Raw genomic sequence first — 19730 nt, 5'->3', positions numbered from 1 at the left:
CAGTAGGTATGAAATATTGTTTTTAATTGATGGATCAAAATCACCTAATGAGGTAATTTACTAAAAAATCACAGTTGATCTACACAATACCTGCCAATCAGATAAGCTTACATAATGTTATAAAGAATGTAAAACCAAAAATATCTCAACCATCCTTTAAAAAGGCGTCAGGAAGTAACAATAAAGTAAAAAATTCAGAATTGAGGACTTCTTTCAAAGAGTCCTCTAGAAAATAACCAGCATTTCCTCCTCCATCTTGCAATGGGTCTGTCAATGTCTGAGGGCTAAGTTTGAAGAGCTTAAGATGCTCATTCATGAATTCTCTCTAGTTTTTATTTGTTTACGGGGAATGATGTTGGATATTAATACTTCTTGTCCAAGGGAATACACCACATACCGAACTCTTATAATCCTCAAGTATGAAGTCATGGAGGGAGTTTGGTTTATATTCGCCATGACATTCCTCAGATATCTTTAGTCTGCAAACTCACCTTCAAGCAGTAGCAGTGCAAGCAGAATTAACTACTGTAGAAAATATACTGTTTGCTTTAACTTACCTCCCAATGATGATGTCTGCTATAATGTAGTAGGGTTGATTAATCAACTTCCTTAACTGTTTTTTCTTGTAGGAGACATGAACAGTAGATATCCAATGTGGGGTGATGTTTTAGCTAATAGAAAAGGAGATCTCATAGTATCACTAGTTGAAAACAAAGACATAGGGATTTATGATAAGGTGAGCCTACTCACTTTTGTATACAAACAGGCATTTTGTCATGTATTGACCTAGTTCTAACTGCCTTATTGACTTTCACTGGAGAACATTGGATGACTGGCATACTAGTGACCATGCACCAGTAATCATTAAAAGCAATAGTAGTCCACCAGAGCATAGATCTCCTCGCTGGTGCTTGGATAAAGCAGATTGGAATAAGTTCAGGGAATTAAGTGAAATTGAAGGTGATGCAGGTGAGTTTAGCGGTGTTGATGATGCCATTGATTTACTTAATGGTACTCTTCACACTGCTGGATTGCATTCCATTCCTAAAACCACTGGCTTATTCCGCCGTTGACCAGTTCCTTGGTGGTTGCCTGAACTCCAGTTACATCACTGGCTGATGAAGAGTTAGAGGAATTTATTTCTGGTGATAGAAATTAATTTCTTGCTATAATGTGGTTCAGATTCCACAATAAGCTGTAGGTCCTGTTGCTAAGTAACCAATTGGTTCTTAGCCACGTAAAATAAGTCTAATCCTTCGGGCCAGCCCTAGGAGAGCTGTTAATCAGCTCAATGGTCTGGTAAAACTAAGGTATACTTATTATTATACTTCATTCTTATGATAGTTAAAATTGTGATTAAATCAATGCATTGCATTTTGTATATTAACCCTTTAACGCCGACTGGACATATTTTACGTCGACAAAAGTTGTCTGTTGGGTGCTGAGTGGACGTAACATACGTCGACCACAAAAAGTTTTTTAAATGTTTGCGGAAAAATACTTAAGGCCTCGTTTGCGAAAAATTTTAAATCATGCGCCTTTAGGGATGCTGGGAGTTCACGGATCACACTGTTGTTTTGTGTAAAAGCGTGACCCAGCTGCGCATGCACGAATTTCTTTCTTATCCCAAAAGAAGGCACCAGCTAACTCTGCTGAAAATCTCAGAAATTCTTTAGTCACTTTGTTGTCATTTTTGCACCGTTTTCTATTAGCCTTTACATAAAGTTTTATATATGAAAATGTGCACAATTTCATGTAGAATACAACAAAAAATAACTCATGGTTGTAGCTTTTATCAGTTTTGACATATTTCATATAAATCAGGATAAGTGCCAAAATTTCAACCTTCGGTCAACTTTGACTCGACCGAAATGGTTGAAAAATGCAATTGTAAGCTAAAACTCTTACGTTCTAGTAATATTCAATCATTTACCTTCATTTTGCAACAAACGAGAAGTCTCTAGCACAATATTTCAATTTATGGTGAATTTTTGAAAAAACTTTTTCCTTACGTCCATGCTAACTGCTGAAAATCTCAGAAATTCTTTAGACACTGTGTCGTAATTTTTGCAATGTTTTCTATTAGCTGTTACATAAAGTTTTATATATGAAAATGTGTGCAATTTCATGTAGAATACAACAAAAAATAACTCATGGTTGTAGCTTTTATCAGTTTTGACATTTTCATATAAATCACGATAAGTTCCAAAAAAGTTAAGTATATCTTAGTTTAACCAGACCACTTAGCTGATTAACCCTTAAACGCCGAGCCTCTATTTACAAAAACGTCTCCCGTATGCCGGCGGCGTTCGGGAGTTAGCGCCGAAGCGGAAAAAAAGTTTTTTTCAAAAAATCACAGCACGCTTAGTTTTTAAGATTAAGAGTTCATTTTTGGCTCATTTTTTTGTCATTGCCTGAAGTTTAGTATGCAACCATCAGAAATGAAAAAATATCATTATCATATATAAATATTGAAATATATGACAGCGCAAAAAAAATTTTCATATATAATTTTATACAAATCGCGCTGTGAGCAAAACGGTTAAAGCTAACGGATTATTTTTTTTTCTTTGTATTGTACACTAAATTGCGATGATTTTGGTATATAACAAATTGTAAAACAATCAAAGCAACACAGAGAAAATATTATCACTATATGATGCATGAATCCGTAATGCGTGGACATAAAAAAATGTTTTTTTCAAAAATTCACCATAAATTGAAATATTGTGCTAGAGACTTCCCGTTTGGTGAAAAATGAAGCTAATTGATTGAATATTACTAGACTGTAAGTGTTTTAGCTTACAATTGCAGTTTTCGACCATTTCGGTCGAGTTAAAGTTGACTAAAGGTCGAATTTTTTCTATTTATCGTAATTTGTATGAAAATATTTCAAAACTGATAAAACCTACAACCATGAGTTATTTTCTGTTGTATTCTACATGAAATTGCACACATTTTTGTATAAAAAATTTTATGTAACGACTAATATAAAACGGTGCAAACATTACGACAACATGATGAAAGAATTTCTGAGATGTTCGGCAGAGTTACCGCGCGGACGTAAGGAAAATGTTTTTTTCAAAAATTCACCATAAATCGAAATATTGTGCTAGAGACTTCCAATTTATTGCAAAATAAAGGTAAATGATTGAATATTACTAAAATGTAAGAATTTTAGCTTACAATTGCATTTTTTGACCATTTCGGTCGAGTTAAAGTTGACCGAAGGTTGAAATTTTGGCAGTTATCGTGATTTATGTGAAAATATTTCAAAAGTGATAAAAGCTACAACCATGAATTATTTTCTGTTGTATTCTACATGAAATTGCGCACATTTTCATATATAAAAGTTTATGTAATGACTAATGTAAAACGATGCAAACATTACAACAACGTGACAAAAGAATTTCTGAGATGTTCGGCCAAGTTACCGAGCGCAGACGTAAGGAAAAAGTTTTTTTTTTTTTTCAGAAATTCACCATAAATCGAAATATTGTGCTAGAGACTTCCAGTCTGTTGCAAAATGAAGGTACATGATTGAATATTACTAGAATGTAAGAGTTTTAGTTTATAATTGCATTTTTTTACCATTTTGGTCGAGTTAAAGTTGACCGAAGGTTGAAATTTTGGCAGTTATCGTGATTTATATGAAAATATTTCAAAACTGATAAAAGCTACAACCATTAGTTATTTTCTGTTGTATTCTACATGAAATTGTGCACATTTCCATATATAAAACTTTATGTAACGACTAATATAAAACAGTGCAAACATTATGACAACGTGACGAAAGAATTTCTGGTGCGGAATTAAGGAAAAAGTTTTTTTCAAAAATTCATCATAAATTGAAATATTGTGCTAGAGACTTCCAATTTGTTGCAAAATGAAGGTAAATGATTGAATATTACTAGAATGAAGAGTTTTAGCTTAGAATTGCGTTTTTTTACCATTTCGGTCGAGTCAAAGTTGACCGAAGGTTGAAATTTTAGCAGTTATCAAGATTTATATGAAAATATTTCCAAACTGATAAAAGCTACAACCATGGGTTGTATTTTGTTGTATTTTACGTGAAATTGCGCACATTTTCATATATAAAACTTTATGTAACGGCTAATATAAAACAGTGCAAAAATTACAAAATGACAAAAGAATTTCTGAAATTTTCGGCCGAGTTACCGCGCAGAGGTAAGGAAAAAGTTTTTTTCAAAAATTCACCATAAATCGAAATATTGTGCTAGAGACTTCCAATTTGTTGCAAAATGAAGGTAAATGATTGAATATTACTAGAATGTAAGAGTTTTAGCTTACAATTGCATTTTTTTACCATTTCGGTCGAGTCAAAGTTGACCGAAGGTTGAAATTTTTTGTAGTCGACATACGGTACGTCCACTTGGCACCCAGCAGACAATTTTAGTCGACGTATGATACGTCCAGTAGGCGTTTAAGGGTTAACAGCTCTCCTAGGGCTGGCCCGAAGGATTAGATTTATTTTTACGTGGCTAAGATCCAATTGGTTACCTAGCAACGGGACCTACAGCTTATTGTGGAATCCGAACCACATTATAGCGAGAAATGAATTTCTATCACCAGAAAGAAATTCCTCTTGTTCTTCACTGGCCGGTCGGAGATTCGAACTCGGGACCAACAGAGTGGTAGCTGAGAATGGAACTTGCTCATCCACGAAGAGCTACAATAAGTGCCAATTTGTTGCAAAATGAAAGTAAATGATTGAATATTACGAGAATGTAAGTGTTTTAGCTTACAATTGCATTTTTCTACCATTTCGTTCGAGTCAAAGTTGACCGAAGGTTGAAATTTTGGCACGATAAGTGCCAGACTTTGACTCGAACGAAATGGTAGAAAAATGCAATTGTAAGCTAAAACTCTTACATTCTAGTAATATTCAATCATTTACCTTCATTTTGCAACAAATTGGAAGTCTCTAGCACAATATTTCGATTTATGGTGAATTTTTGAAAAAAAACTTTTTCCTAACATCCGCCCGCACTAACTCTGCTGAAAATCTTGTAAGAGCCTGATGCCGTCTCTTCCAAACACGTGTGTGTTCGTGTGTTCTTTGTCCATCGGAGTGAACAAGACAACAAGAGCATCTTGTTTTCTTTCTCTAAAGGAACGCGATTTCAACCATACAATACTTCCGTCTGTTTCTCCCTAACCATTGTTGTCTTGATGTATGTACAATCACCACTACTTGCATTGCCATGCAAGCATTCTAATGATGTACTCATAATGTTCCAACGAATCTTCTGTATCAAACTGTGTGTATGTTTATGTTTGTGAAGAAGCCAAACGTCTCGCCACTCCGATGGACGACGAACACACACGTGTTTGGAAGAGACGGCGTCAGGCTCTTACAATCTCAGAAATTCTGTAGTGACTTTGTCGTAATTTTTGCACAGTTTTCTATTAGCCGTTACATAAAGTTTTATATATGAAAATGTGTGAAATTTCATGTAGAATACAACAAAAAATAACTCATGGTTATAGCTTTTATCAATTTTGTCATATTTTCATATAAATCACGATAAGTGCCAAAATTTCAACCTTCGGTCAACTTTGACGACCGAAATGGTAGAAAAATGTAATTGTAAGCTAAAACTCTTACATTCTAGTAATATTCAATCATTTACTTTCATTTTGCAACAAACGAGAAGTCCCTAGCACAATATTTCGATTTATGGTGAATTTAAAAAAAAAACTTTCCTTACGTAAGAGCTCGCTAACTCTGCTGAAAATCTTGTAAGAGCCTGATGCCGTCTCTTCCAAACACGTGTGTTCGAGTGTTCTTTGTCCATCGGAGTGGACAAGACAACAAGAGCATCTTGTTTTCTTTCTCTTAAAGGAACGCAATTTCAACCATACAATACTTCCGTCTGTTTCTCCCTAACCATTGTTGTCTTGATGTATGTACAATCACCACTACTTGCATTGCCATGCAAGCATTCTAATGATGTACTCATAATGCTCCAACAAATCTTCTGTATCAAACTGTGTGTATGTTTATGTTTGTGAAGACACCAAACGTCTCGCCACTCCGATGGATGACGAACACACACGTGTTTGGAAGAGACAGCGTCAGGCTCTTACAATCTCAGAAATTCTTTAGTGACTTTTTCGTAATTTTTGCACAGTTTTCTATTAGCCGTTACATAAAGTTTTATATATGAAAATGTGCGCAATTTGATGTAGAATACAACAAAAAATAACTCATGGTTGTAGCTTTTATCAATTTTTACATATTTTCATGTAAATCACGATAAGTGCCAAAATTTCAACCTTCAGTCAACTTTGACTCGACTGAAATGGCCGAAAAATGCAATTGTAAGCTAAAACTCTTATATTCTAGTAATATTCAATCATTTACCTTCATTTTGCAACAAACGAGAAGTCTCTAGCACAGTATTTTAATTTATGGTGAATTTTTAAAAAAAACTTTTACCTTACGTTCGCGTGCGCTAACTCTGCTGAAAATCTCAGAAATTCTTTAGCAACTGTCGTAATTTTTTGCATTGTTTTATATCAGCCGTTACATAACATTTTATATATGAAAATGTGTGCAATTTCATGTAGAATACAACAAAAAATAATTCATGGTTGTAGCTATTATCAGTTTTGAAATATTTTCATATAAATCACGGTTAGTGCCAAAATTTCAACCTTCGGTCAACTTTGACTCGACCAAAATGGAAATGCAATTATAAGCTAAAACTCTTACATTCTAGTAATATTCAACAATTTACCTTCATTTTGCAACAAACGGGAAGTCTCTAGCACAGTACAGTGATCCCTCTCCACTTCGCGCTTCAACTTTGCCGGCTTCACTGCATCACGGATTTTTCAGAAATATTCATCGGAAAATTAAAATTGAAAAGTACCGCCATATCAGTAGCCATATCACGGAAAACAGCGATGTTTCATCATGTTACGTGAGAAGAACGGCTTGCGAGACTGACGCGCAAGGACTGGAAGCTTCGTATATACCCACGGGCACTCGGACAAGGCACATGATTGGTTCCCGGTGCGAGATCGACCAATGAGAGCACAAGTGGATGTAACCCGTGAGCTGGTTGGCTGCACATCATCGCAGCATCACGCAGCTTCTTCCCCTGCTTGATCCCTCTCGTTGCCACTCTTGTGCTGTAGACTCTCTCAAGTGTACTGTATCGCACACATTTTGTGTTGTGTGTTGAGTTAAAAGTTAACTTGTCGTGCCCTTACAATGCCTCCTATATGCCGTGCCCCTGCAAAAGGTTCCTCTAGTGAGCCCAAGAGGAAGAGGAATATGATGAACATTAGTGAAAAGGTCAAACTTTTAGACATGTTAAAAGAGGGCAAAAGCTATGCCGCAGTAGCACGCCATTATGGCGTGAATGAATCGACAGTGTGCTATATAAAGAAGGAGGAAGTTAACATCCGCAAAAGCAATGAAATAAGCTTCAATAGAGAAGTGAAACGTGTGATAACTGTGCGTAATAAGAGAATAGTGAAAATGGAATCTGCATTAGCCTTGTGGGTTGCTGATTGCAGAAAAAAAATGTGAGTTTGGACAGTAATATTATCAGAACAAAGGCCAAATCTCTCTATGATAAAACCTTGCCCGGTGACGACGACGAAGGAGATGCTGAAGAAGGCGCTGAAGAAGATCCTGACGACCCTCAACCCAGTACTAGCGGTGCCACGAGTGATTCGGCTGCTCGAAGACCAGACTTTTTAGCCAGCAAAGGCTGGTTTGAAAAATTTCAAAAAAGGTTTGGCCTCAAAAGCTTGCCTTTGTATGGTGAGGCTGCTCTGCTGACACCGAAGGTGCTTGTCATTTCGTGGAGGATGTGTTCCCTAAACTCATCAGTCTTTAACATGGACGAGACAGGTCTCTTTTGGAAGAGGATGCCTTCTCGAACATTCCTCTTCAAGGATGAAGTGAAGAGGACAGGCTTCAAGGCCCACAAGGACCGTGTCACACTCATCATGTGTGGCAATGCTGCAGGCTTTATGATTAAGCCAGGCCTTATTTATAAGGCCAAAAATCCACGGGCCTTAAAAAACAAAAATAAGGCTCTGCTCCCCGTGTATTGGATGAATAACTCTAAGGCCTGGATAACGAAATCCCTGACCATCGAATGGTTCCTCCATTGCTTCATTCCCCAGGTGAAGCTCTATCTGGCTGAGAAGGGACTCCCCTTTCAGGTCCTTCTCTTGATGGACTATGCGGGAGGCCATGCAAAGAACTTGGAATATGATGGGGTGCAGATCGAGTTTCTGTCCCCTAACACCACATCTTTAATCCAGCCGATGGATCAAGGTGTTATTCGTGCCTTTAAGGCACTCTACACACATTCAGCGATGGAGGGCCTCATCGCTGCACTTGACGATGATACCGAAGACTTCAGTGTGAAAAAGCACTGGCGTAACTACGACATTGCGTCATGCTTGCGTAATATCCAGCAAGCATTGAAGGACATGAAAACCGAGACCATAAATGCTGCCGGGAAGAAATTATGGCCTGACGTGGTTCATGATTGTAAAGGCTTCACTTCTGAAGAAAATTCATCACTCGGCGGTGAAGTTGGCTAACATCATCAAGGATGAAGGATTCATCGACATGACGGAAGATGACGTCAACGGTCTTATCGATGCCCACTCGGACCCACTGACAGATGAAGACCTTGTTGAGATGACGAAGTCTGCGAGTGAAGAAGAAAGCCAAGAAGAGGAAGACGAAGACATTGAAGAGCGTGGCCTTACCCTGGAGAACCTGCAACAATTGTGCAACATGGCAAGGGCAATGCAACAATTTGCACAAGAAATCAACGGCAACATGGTTCGAACTGTCGAGTTTAGGAACCGTGTTGACGGGGTTATGTCCTTGTACAAGGGCATTTTACAGCAGAAGAAAAAATAACGACAACAACTACCAATCACCATGTTCTTCACCAAGGTAAAAACCCCAGCTACACCATCAGTGCCTCCGAGTGAACCTGAAGCATCTACGAGTTGAGTGGAAGTCTCTTCACCGCCACCACGAGCTTCCTTGCCTCTTTTGGAAGAAAATGGTGACGATCCAGCGCCGATATCTGATGATGAGGTGCTTCCTGAACTGACGTAAAGGCCTCATTATACCTGTGCAGTAACACCATCATCGTCATCAATTAATCATCACATTCATCGAACTGCACAGGTATCTAATCGTTGTCATCGTCATTTTCATCGTCATCATCGTCACCTCAAGATATTACGCTACTGTCATTGGTGAGTGTTGAACATACGTGTTAACGTCTCGTATGAGAGAGAGTGAGTGAATGTATAATAATTAAGGTTTTATAATTACAGTACAGTAATGTATGTCTCATATGAGAGGGAGAGAGAGATAGAGAGTGAATGTATGTACAAGGTTTTATAATTATTGTACTGTACAGTACAGTAAATATATTTAAGTAAAATATGGTACTGTAAATAGTATACCTGTACAGTACATTTGTTCACTTTATACTTACCTCGCTTATATAATGTTGCTCATACATGGGTGTTTTATATATATATGCCTCCCTAGGGAGGGGCCAATGCTACTTCGCGGAATTTCACTTATCGCAGGGGGGTTCTGGTCCCCATTATCCACGATAGACGAGGGATCACTGTATTTCGATTTATGGTGAATTTTTGAAAAAACTTTTTCCTTACCTCCGCGTACGCTAACTCTGCTGAAAAGCTCAGAATTTCTTTAGTCACTTTGTCGTAATTTTTGCACCATTTTATATTAGCCGTTACATAAAGTTTTATACATGAAAATGTGCACAATTTCATGTAGAATACAACAAAAAATAACTCATGGTTGTAGCTTTTATCAGTTTTGAAATATTTCCATATAAATCACGATAAGTGCTAAAATTTAACCTTCGGTCAACTTTGACTCGATTGAAATGGTCAAAAAATGCAATTGTAAGCTAAAACTCTTACATTCTAGTGATATTGAATCATTTACTTTCATTTTGCAACAAACGGAAAGTCTCTAGCCCGCGCGTTATGAATTCATGCATCATTTTGTGATATTTTCTGTGTTGCTTTGATCATTTTACAATTTGTTATATACCAAAATCATTGCAATTTAGTGTACAATACAAAAAAAAACTCATTAGCTTTAACCGTTTTGCTCACAGCGCGATTTGTCTATATGAAATTTTTTTTTGCGCTGTCATATATTCCGATATTTATATATGATAATGATATTTTTTTCATTTCTGATGGTTGCATACTAAACCTCCGGCAATGAGAAAAAAAGGAGCCAAAAATGAACTCTTAATCTTAGAAACTAAGCGTGCTGTGATTTTTTTAAAAAACTTTCTTTCCGCTTCGGCGCTAACTCTCAAACCCTGCTGGCATACGGCAGACACTTTTGTAAATAGAGGCTCGACATTTAAGGGTTAACTAAACAAACAATATAAACTTACTGTTGGCACATTCAGTGTCCCTAGCTCGAAATACTAACTTCCGGCAATGAGAAAAAAAGGAGCCAAAAATGAACTCTTAATCTTAAAAACTAAGCGTGCTGTGATTTTTTGAAAAAAACTTTCTTTCCGCTTCGGCGCTAACTCTCAAACCCTGCTGGCATACGGCAGACACTTTTGTAAATAGAGGCTTGGCGTTTAAGGGTTAACTAAACAAATAATATAAACTTACTGTTGGTACATTCAGTGTCCCTAGCTCGAAATACAATAGTCAGATTGGCGTGAGCACAATCTGTATTTCTTGACCCTCATCCAAAGCACACCTCAAGAAATTCTCCGTACATTTAAATATGCATATCTCTTAAAGTAAGTTTTCCCTGAATGTACTTTAAGATGAAAAGGAATATTTAAGTGTATTTGAAGGCACCGACAACTATGGCTGCATTCTTGAGTCCTTATTAGCTCGAACCGCACTGTATCAAAGCTGTGAAGAGACTGACTTCACGGCCATCTTTGACCAACACCAAACCTTCGACTAACCACCAGACAAACAACCAATACCAGTAGTTAAACATTATTACACTTATACTTACAATTAAGGAAACGAAACAGCCAAGACAACATTTTTCATTACTAAATACAAACACAACAAAACATAATATCCTTCTTCTACATAATACGCATTTCCACTTTACATAAATTTAAAGAGAATACATAAAACTATACCACAACTTGCGGAAAAGTACAATCTCTCTCGTCGAAGTTTTGACATACTCTCCTGCAAGAAAACTTATGCCTACATTATTTACAGTAGCCCCGTTCTTATCAATGCCTTTCTGGCTTTTGTAGCTATTTGAGCAGTCCTGCTCGGGCAGGTGCTTGACTGAATGTCATCTGTCGCAAGATTAGTTTCCTTTATATCCTGCCACAGCTCTAAAGGGTATAACTTAATTACAGGTCTTATAAGCTGGCTATGTACCGTTCTTAGAGTAGCCACCCTTGGACCTTGTCTCTCCCCATGTGTAACTCGATCATGTGCAACTTCCACTTGCTCCTTGGCCCCTCATCATGAATGAGGACAACTTCCCCTATCCTGGGCCAAGAGCCATGCACTATTCCTACTCGATGGGTCTCTCTTAATGTTGTTAAATACTCCCTCTCCCATCTCTTCCACAAGTCATCACACAACTTGGATACATACAGGAATCTTTCTCAGTGAACTCTCTCCGTCCATAGGTAAGGTCACCGGAGATCTCTTCCCACTTTACTACTTCTCTTGGGAAGGACTTGAGCTTTTGTCCAAGGATCAGGTGGTTAGGGGTTAAAATTTCCAACTGATTCAAATCCCCAGACGTGTAACTTAATGGTTTGTCATTGATAATGCCTTCCAGCTCCACCAGCACACAGGTAATTTCCTCAAAACTGAGCAAGGCTTGGCCTACGATCTTTTTTAGGCATGACTTCAGAAGTCCTATCAGCCTTTCCCATAGAGCACCGAATCATGGTGTGCTCGCTGGAATAAACTTCCAGTTACACTTTGTATATAATAATTATTCCTTTACCCTGGGATTCTCCAACATGGTCTTAAGGTATTCGGATGCCACTACAAACGTGGTGGCGTTGTCACTCTGCATGAGTGCTAGGAAACCTCTTCTGCTACAGAATTTTGTAAAACTCATGAGTAATGAGTCACAGGAATGGTTATCAACTAGCTCCACATGTATGCCTCTGGTTATTGGGCACGTAAATAAGATGATATAAGCCTTCTCAGGGCTTTGTCCTTTTCCCTTAACCCATAATGTGCTGGTGTAGTCCACACCTGTGGTATTAAAGGGTTGCTTACATTGCACCCTGAACTCAGGTGATGGAGGAACTATATTGGGCCTATACGGCCTCCCCTGCGTTTTCCTACAAATAACACAGTGGTGTTTTATACTCTTAGTTGCCTTATCTGTGGGATCCAGAACTCCTGTCTGACACTCACCACAGTTGCATTTACACCCATGTGAGCATTAGCATGATGATGTTCTTTAACAATTACCCGAGTAACATAGCAACTCCTCGGCAATAATATGGGAAACTTAACAGATTCAGGTAACTGTGCATGTTTTAGTCTACCCTTACACCTTATTACCCCGTTGTCCAGGTAAAGATTCAACTGGTGTAAAGAGCTAATTTTGGTTTTCTTACCCCCTTCATCAAACTCTCGTATTCCTCTTGGAAAAATTCCCTCTGTATGATGGCAATGGTCTTATTCTTTGCCTCTTGGAGTTCTTCCAAGGCCAGTTTACCATGCTTCTTCATACTGGTTGAACTCCTACAATTACTGTATTCAAAAATCGTAGGATCCACGCTTTGGTCCTATAGACCTTTTTAACCTTGCTGAATCTCTCCCAATTCAGCAAGTGAGTACAGGCAGTCCCTGGTTAACGGCGGGCTCGGTTAATGGCAATCCGGTATTATGGGGCTTGTCTAGTGACGAAAATCGGCAATTTTCAGCGCTGAAAATTGCCTATTTCCGCTTATTGGCACCAATAATTGGGTATTGGCGCCAATACATAGCCAACAGAGGCGCCGATAACCGAAAAATCGGCACTTTTTGGCGCCGATAAGCTCGAAAATCACCGAAAAAGCACCGGAAATTGCCGATTTTCAGTTAGTGGCGATTTTTGGTTATCATCACACCCCCAGAACGGAACCCCTGCCGATAACCAAGGACTGCCTGTACAGTATTACCATTCAGGTTGTCCCCTACAGTATTGACCAAAATGTTCTCTTCCCTACGATGTGCAAGTAACCCTCCAACCCATGACCTGTCTATTGGCCAAGAGGAATTTTTTAACCAAGGGGGTCCCTCCTACCAGAAAGAACTATCCAAGATCATTTCTGTCCTTTTCCCACGTGTCAACCAGTCACTGGGATTATCATCTGTAGGCACATAGGACAAGACCGCCCCTGGAATTAAAGAGTTTATTTCCTGTACTCTATTTTTCACAAACATTGGGAGAACACTTTTCGATACTAGCCAACTTAGGGCGATTTCACTGTCCGACCAAATGAACAGTTCTACAAACTCACCCTTCTCAAAGGATTCTTTAATAAATTTGGCCATTCTTGCTGCTAGCAATAATGCCATCAACTCAAGTTTTGGAACAGTTAATTCTTTAATGGTTGCTACTCTTGCCTTTCCCATCATTAACTCTATAGGCTACACAACCATATGCTAACTCTATAGGCTACAGGCTACACAACCATATGCTAACTCTATAGGCTACAGGCTACACAACCATATGCTAACTCTATAGGCTACACAACCATATGCTAACTCACTGACATCACAGAACATGTGTAAGGAGTCCCCCCTTTCCTAGGCTAGTATTCTTAGGAAAGAAAATGTCAAGACATTTTTCTAAGTCTTTGGATAACTCAACCCATTGGTTCTGTAATGGGTCTGGGAATTCTTCATCACAATCCAGTTGTTGCTTCCACAGATTCTGCAGGTATATTCTTGCCCTATAGTAACAGGTAGAAGCACTCCTAGTGGATCGTAAATCCGTGCAACAGTTCTCAACACTTCTCTCTTAGTCTGGCTAGACTTATATATCTCAGTCTGTTGTAATGTCAAGGTATCTTTTTCTTTGTCCCAGTTCAGACCTAAGACCCAATGAGTTGCTTGTTCTCTGGCACTAATCCCATATGCTTTAGCAATAGTTTGCAATGAATCATTACTCGTCTGTTCTTTCAGATATAAATGTGCCTGTGCAAAAATCTTATTTGCTTCAAAGAAAAAATTCACCAGTTCATTATTACCATTGCTAGTGAACTGCAAGTTATCTACATAAAGTCCTCTTTTCATCCTTTCTACATCACCTTCTACCATGGACAAGTGTTTCTTAATCGTTTCATTCAGCAGAAAGAGAGAACATGTAGCTCCAAATAAAACAACTCTAAACCTATACACCAACAATTTACTGTTAGGGTCTGTTGGATCTTCCAACCATAAAAACCTAGTATAGTCTCTATCCTCCTCCCTGAGTTGCACCGTTGAAAATGCCTTCTCTGTGTCACTAATACAAGCAAACAATTTTGTTTTAAAACTGCAGCAGAACTTTGAGCAGGTCAGCTGTTATATGTGGTCCTGTCCACAAACAATTGTTCAAGCTTAACCCACCTTTCCCCTGTCTAACTGAACAGTCAAATAGTATCCTAATGAGGGTTGTTGCACTGTCCTTTTTATATGCCAAGAAATGACAGTCTTCTGTTTTAAAATATTCCACTCTGTCTATGAATCTCCTATCCTCCTGATCCTTCAGGATTTTCTGGTAGTGTTCTAGATACTGAGTGTCCTTCTGAAACTTGACACACTGTTGTTTTAATCTGTTCAAAGCCAACCCAAAGTGGAAGTTAATCTCCTTTTATGGCCTTTCCAAGGCAATGCCACAACATACTGTGTGTCAGTTTCAGAATAAGTTATAGTACTCTCAGAGTTCTCTAATATCTTCCATTCCTGTTCCGTTATTTCACTGCAGTCAATACCTAAATGATCTAAACTCCATAAACTTTCAAGATCTTCCCTTGGATCCTTTGATTGAGTAGCCCCTTCAGCCATAATTATGTTGTCGTTTTTCACTGCCAGTTTTAAAATGGAAACATTAGTCTCCTTGGTGGTCGGAGAACTACATGTTCCGGTTACTACGTAACCAAATATTGTTGGTAGCAAAACTAAATTTTCAAATTTCCTAAACCCTGGGTGTAAGATGTTGTACACATTGTCAACCTCTATTAACAATCCTATAGGCGATTGTTTCTGTATGGGTAGATCAAAATCTTTATCAGCCAGGCTGATTTTTGTTCTACACAACCACCTTAAGTTCTTAACGCCGAATTTCTTTGCGTATTCTGGTACCTCATCGACCACTGCACAATCCATATTTATTAATTTACCCCGATGAGGTACAGCGATGTTCACCATTTCATATTCCTTAACTGGTGTAGAAGTTAAGTAACCTCTCAATGACATATTTTCAACTCCCTTGCTTTTATAGTGGAGTCGCTCAAGAGCAGATTTCTTTATAAATGATCTCTCAGCACAGGTATCTAACAACCCTCTCTTTCGCACAATGCGACCTTTTTTACCCTTTAGGGTTATAGTGGCTGTAGGTAAGATCGACTTCCTAGTCCTCTTCTTATTTCCCTGTCTGGTATTCATCAAAGAGAGAGTTCCAACTTGTACCTAACCTGCCTTAGATTTATTTGGCTGGTTTCGATTGCATATAGCACTATGATGTCTAACAGTGCAGCCGTTATCACAGCCTTGCCTGTCACAGTCGGAACTGAAGTGTTTGTTGGATGCTCATATAAAACACAAACCCAGAGTTCTGAGTCGTTCTATCTTATCCTCTGGTTACATAGGATTTACAATGTGTCCATATATGGTTGCTTCCTCAAAGTGCACATCCTTTAACCTGGTTTACCTTGGCTTTGTTCATACTTTCTTTAGGCCTTACCGATTTTTTTTTTTTTTTTTGGTCTCACAGATTGCCGTTGCTGCGAAAGCAGATACCGTTGTCAATGTATTAACTTTTGCTGGTTCAGTCTGTGGAAAAGCCCTCAAATTGTGTATTTCTTCTTCAAGATATTTTTTAAAGGTGTAAAATTTCAGCCAGTCTCCTCCACACCTTCATTTCATTATTTCACTTACACTACTTCGTAGTTTGGTGTAGAGCAAGATGGTATACAATTCACTCAATTCCAGCCTTTCTCTCCAATGATCTTATGCAGCATTCAAATTGTGCTCTAAATCCTTGCAGCGATTCTGCATCTGCCTTGGGAGTCTCTGTTTGGAAGAGTTTTCTAACTAAACACAACTTGATTTCATCTTTTCTGCCATAGGTCTCTTGTAACAGGTTCACTGCTTGTAAATATTTATCACCTAATTTAAAACCAAATATCAGTTCCAGGTTCTCACCTTCCAATAGGCCCTTCAAATAAGAAAACTTCTGTATATTTTCAAAATCAGTATGTTGGTGCACTGAAACTTCATAAGGTTCCCAAAATGAATTCCATTCCAATACATCACCATCGAAATGTTTGAAGTCTAATTTGGGTAACCTCACAGTAGCTGTAACAGGTGATATCAGTGCACTAGGTTCACCTCTTACAGCTAGGAGACTTGTGATGGAGGAGTTTACTCTACAAATTTCAGAGCCTACCTTTAGGCTATATTCTGCTTGATTCATAATTTGGTCAGGTTGTCCTCCAGGATCTGTCAGATCCAATATTTCATTATCCAATTCCTGGATGTTCTGTAAATATTCCTTCATGGAGTCTCTCAGTGAAGAAATACTATTGATATCACGTGAAGCAATAGTGGTTTCAACCTTTTTTGACCAGTTAGTTATCACAGACTTAAAACACCCCTGTCTCCTCTTTAATTCTTCCAGGTCAGGCATCGTAGCCTATAATACACCAAATACACAGGTTCTTAATTATTAAAAGTGTATAAACTGCCAGCGCCAAAAAAATAAATATATATATACTGCATTAGCAATATAATATTTAAAAGTTGGCTACACCTCTGCAAATCAATCAATGGTAGATCACTACCAGTTATATCATATATGTGTGCCCTTGACTACACATACATATATACAATGCACAACAGGGTTTTATTCCAAATTAAATTTCACTTAATTATCTTAATCCTACTAATCCATTTCAGGCTAGGCTAACACGTGACAATCTGAAATGTCCGCCACCATCAGCTGGTCATGTCTTTATCTGTATCACCAAATATCACAGCAATCCTTAAAATTTCATAAACCCTAACTATACAGATCTCTGCGCTAACAACCAATCACTGATATCCTGGTCACGGCACCATCTTATTCCGACTCATTCAGAATAAATAGAGCATTTCAAATCATCAGTGTTATCGTATAGCCTAAACGATTTGAAATGTACTGACCTAATCGTAGCCTAAGTGTCATACTACGACACCCAGGTTACTTCATTCTTATGATAGTTAAAATTGTGATTAAATCAATGCATTGCGTTGTATATATTAACTAAACAAATGATATAAACTTACTGTTGGTACGTTCAGTGTTCCTAGCTCAAAATACAGTAGTCAGATTGGCATGAGCACAATCTTTATTTCATGACCCTCATCCAAAGCACACCTCAAGAAAGTCTCCTTACATTTAGATATACATATCTGCTAAAGGAAATTTTCCCTAAATGTACTTTTAGATGAAAAGGAATACTTAAGTGTATTTGAAGGCACCGACAACTATGGCTGCATTCTTGAGTCCTTATTAGCTCGAACCGCACTGTATCAAAGCTGTGAAGAGACTGACTTCACGGCCATCTTTGACCGACACCAAACCTTCGACTAACAACTGGACAAACTACTGATACCGGTCGTTAAGCATTATTACATGTATGCTTACAATTAAACACACGAAACAGCCAAGACAACGTTTTTCATTGCTAAATGCAAACAGAACAAAACATAATACCCTTGTTCTACATAATATGCATTTCCACTGTACGTAAATTTAAAGAGAATACAATAAACTATACCACAACTTGCGGAAAAGTACAATCTCTCTTGTTGAAGTTTCGACAACCCGCTTTTCACGATGCCAGATAGCCAAAATCATTCATTCATTCAATCTCACAGCAACTCATTGATGACGCTAGTGGCCCCATTTCGGCCGCAGAGGGAATGGTTCCCAGACCTTCTAAGCTTCTAAGTGGACTTCCCAAGACTTCTTTCACAGCATAGAAGTCTTCTCAAACAACCTCATTTCCTCTGCTATCATCAAGGTTTGTCCACTCTCACTCTGACAGGCTTCAGACTGTCAGGAAGCTTGTCAGAGTGAAAGGATTTTTTTCAAAGGCAGCTGCGAAGGCTATTGCCAACTGTAGACGATAATCTTTATCCAATGTCTATCAGGCTAAGTGGTCAGTTTTTCGTGACTGGTGACGAAGATACAGTATATCGTCTTCTGAGACCACTTTAGCTCAAATAGCCAATTTTTTAATCTTCCTGAAGTCTTCTCGGGGACTAGCGACTTCGATTATTAAAGATTATAGATCCATGCTGAATTCTGTCTTTAGGCATAGAGGTTTAGATCTTGCAGCAAGTCAGGATCTTAGTGACTTGATTAAATCTTTCGATACTTCAAGAGAACACAGACCGCCTTCTACTGTATTCCTTGGAACCAAGACGTTGTGCTTTGTTGGCTGTCAGGGCCTCCCTTTGAGCCTCTTCATATTTCTTCTTTGAGAGACTTAACGAGGAAGACTTTTTTTTTTTTTTTCCCTCCTAGCAACAGCCAAAAGAGTTAGTGAATTACAGGCCTTGGACAAGCAAGTTGGCTTTTCATAAGGTGATGTGGTCTGCATGTTTACCCTTGGTTTTCTTGCAAAGAACAAAGCCCCAGCCAATCCTTGGCCCCATTCGTTCTCTATCAAGAACCTTGCAGATATCCTGGGACCTACAGACCAGGAGAGGTTCTCTGTCCGGTCAGAGCCTTAAAATGTTACCTGGAGAGGACTAAGAGCATCAAAGGTTCCTCTCATAACCTCTGGTGTTCCGTAAAGAACCCGTCTCGTTCTATGTCCAAGAACGCATTATCCTTCTTTCTTAGAGAAGTGATCTCTGAATCCCAGAGGGCAATTCAGGAAGTGGCCTTACCTTTGTTGAAAGTTAAAGCCCACGAAGTCCGGGTGGTCGCCACTTCGCTGGCATTTAAACGCAATCTGTCACTGTTGGCCATACTTCAGTCTACATACTGGAAGTGCAGATCTGTGTTTGCCTCTTATTATTTGCATGATGTTGAAACCACTTATGAAAACTGCAGTACATTAGGACCGTTCTCCGTGGCTGGCTTGGTACTTGGGGAGGACGGGTAGGGACATGTCTCCTTTTTCTCTGTCTCCTTGTCTTGATTTTAGGTGATCGAGTTTTGGGAGCCTAGGGGTAATATGTACCTGGAGTATCCACCAGTCATTATCTCCTTTTGGTTGGGTTTGGTATTTTATGTAAGGTGTAGGTAACAATATGTGGTTGAAAAAATTTTTCTTGTACTGCACCCAGGGCAAGGACATATTCTTTTGTATAACACTTTGGCAACCATGGGAGTACTCCTTGGCAGCAAAGCACCCACTAAAGTAGAGATTCTCAGCTTTACTGCTGCGCCACTACAGGTTGATGATGAGCACCGACCAGAGGCAGTACCCGTCTGTGGTAGCTCTCTC

At 38.6% G+C, this 19730-nt stretch overlaps 1 protein-coding gene across 5 annotated transcripts in view; it reads left to right on the top strand.

The window, feature by feature from the left end:
• CycJ (Cyclin J) overlaps positions 1-19730 on the top strand; it is a 196926-nt gene that overhangs the window by 68641 nt on the left and 108555 nt on the right. The window lies entirely within an intron of this gene.

This window comes from Macrobrachium rosenbergii, chromosome 16, assembly GCF_040412425.1.
Source record: "Macrobrachium rosenbergii isolate ZJJX-2024 chromosome 16, ASM4041242v1, whole genome shotgun sequence".
In the NCBI taxonomy this organism is placed as follows: Eukaryota; Metazoa; Arthropoda; class Malacostraca; order Decapoda; family Palaemonidae; genus Macrobrachium; species Macrobrachium rosenbergii.
Note: the sequence above shows the minus strand (reverse complement) of the source record. Positions and strands in the feature narration are given on the sequence as shown.